The following is a 2,500-nucleotide window of genomic DNA, read 5'->3' on the forward strand; positions in this document are numbered from 1 at the left end:
CAGACAGCACATAGCATCCTGGCAAGACAGAACCTCTGCCAGCCAGCTATCCCATTCTCTCCATAACAAACTGCTGCTACTGACCAAGGAGTCTGCTACACCCTCACCTTTACCCAGGAATACCGTATCGTGCCAGGCGCGACTTTATCCGCTGATCGGCTTCGTTACAGTGTATGTGCACACACACACACACACACACACACACACACACACACACACACACACACACACACACACACACACACACACACACACACACATACACACATACACACACACACATTCATATAAGCACACACACACACACACACACACAAGCACACACACACACACACAAACACACACACACACTATAATATATATACTACTATATATATATATAATATATATATACATATATATATATATATATATATATATATATATATATATATATATATATAAACATATTTATGCATTCACACACACAAATGTACATATACAAACACAAACGAGATCTGATTCGGTTGAAAACTTTGATAATCTAACAGATTAAAAAAAAAAATCAACCCCTTTTAGAGGAAACCCTGCTGCTCTCAAGAATAACCTCTCGGCTTGAAAACATTTCTTGAATTCCTTTCCCGAGATGTGATCACGATTTGCCCCGTCACATTTCCCTTCCTTTGCGAGGGCATTGCTAAGGGTCAAAACTGTCCAAAAAATATAAGGATTTCGGGGTCCTTCATAGTGGTCATGGCGACGTCAAACTGCAGCCTCTTTCCCTGTTCCGAAAACAAATTGAAAGAAATGCGATGTGGGGAAAGATTTCTAGAAAGGTAAAGTAGGTAAAGCGATTGCTGGTTGCTAGACGATGGGTCAAGGGATGAAAGTTCAAAATAATATGAAATATATGGTTTTAATTTTATGAAGAGGTGATATTTTTCTTCGTATGTTTATGTAGTTACTTCGAATGTGTACACGTTCTATTTTCACAAACTATACATTTCATATTACATTGTACGCCGCATTGAACTTTATAGTTATGTTCTATTCTTCAGATTAAGCCAAATGTCTGACTGTTGATTACCTCGCAATGCCTGTATCAGACATATACAATCACACGAACACCTGACAAAATTAATCAGACCCCTTCTTTCAAAGGAAATCCGAAAGTATAAACAATTTTTTTTCTTCTATTACACCCGTGCAATACTTTCACACACAGAATAATTTGCCAAATGTGTTGCCAGTGACGTTACGGACCCAGGTGCGGACAATCAGCCAAGTGTGACAAGGAGAAGGGTGGAATACAGACTACTTTATACCATCGTCTATATTGTTAATACCTTCAGTACAGTACCTTCGCGCTGACTAGGAATACTCGGTTGTCCTTTAACTCTGAGGTAAGAAGTTGGATCTTAATGTACAGCGGTTACTGGTAAAAGAAAAGAGGCTTTTGGTTATGTGTCTACCGTCTGATTGATGATTTAGGTACTGTGGATCTGAGAGAAGGGGAGAAAAAAGTCACCGGGAGGTTTATCGATTCCTTGGAAAATCCTAAAGAGTTTTGAAGAATTATCTTTTTAGTGTACTCTGAACTGAATTTACTTCTGGAGATCGAGAAGGAGTGCATGTGTAAATATAGAAGAAAACTGCCCATAAAACACTCGGAATGATACACGTAGTTTTAAGACCCACAATACAAAGATATCAGACCAACCAGTCGTAAACTCCACAGACGTTCGTGTTAGTGCTTTCTGAATCAGGTCAAGTTTTTATCTAAAACTATTAAAACGAGACGCCCCATGATTTCAGTGGCAATCAACCGATATCAGCTTTAAATAATGTTATTTTTCTACAGCATAGTTGTAGCTTCAATGTTAAGATTGTTATCATTTATTTATATTAGTAATAGTAGTAGTAATAGTAGTGGTATCATCATTATTACTGTTATTGTCATTGTCACTATTCTATTATTATTATTATCTTTATTGTTATTATTATTATTATTATTATTATTATTATTATTATTATTACTGATATCATTATTGTTGTTAGTATTATTATCATTGTTGATGTTGTCATATCATCATGATTATTACTACTCTTGCTATTATTAATATTATTATCATTATCATTATTGTTATTGTTATTATTATGATCATTATCATTATTTGTTGTTGCTGTTATTGTTGCTGTTATTACTATTAGGATTATTATTTTTATCATCAGTAGTATAGTATCATTATTCATTATCATTGTTATTATCATTATTATCACCGTTACCCTTAACCTAATACCTCTCATTTATTACTCACTTTAACTAAATCAACTTTCTTAGATAAGAAAAACAGATATTTACGACGGACAAACAGCAGATCTATTGCAACAAATTTAATTAACAAAAAAATTAATGATTCCTAGTCTGCTACAAGATTCCAAAGTGAACTACGAACGCAATAATTTTTTTTTTTTCAACTTTTTTATCTATTTAGATTTTATTAGGGTTTTATTTTTATAT

The 2,500-nt window shown here is 34.0% G+C and overlaps 1 protein-coding gene across 1 annotated transcript in view; it reads left to right on the forward strand.

Annotated features, from left to right (window-relative positions):
• Positions 1-1,245: 1,245 nt before the first annotated feature.
• LOC119576439 overlaps positions 1,246-2,500 on the forward strand; it is a 19,834-nt gene continuing 18,579 nt past the window's right edge. The window contains exon 1 of the mRNA XM_037924151.1: positions 1,246-1,382. The gene's annotated coding sequence lies outside the window, so the exon portion shown is untranslated. The remainder of the gene's footprint in view (positions 1,383-2,500) is intronic.

This window comes from Penaeus monodon, chromosome 8, assembly GCF_015228065.2.
Source record: "Penaeus monodon isolate SGIC_2016 chromosome 8, NSTDA_Pmon_1, whole genome shotgun sequence".
NCBI classification, from domain to species: Eukaryota; Metazoa; Arthropoda; class Malacostraca; order Decapoda; family Penaeidae; genus Penaeus; species Penaeus monodon.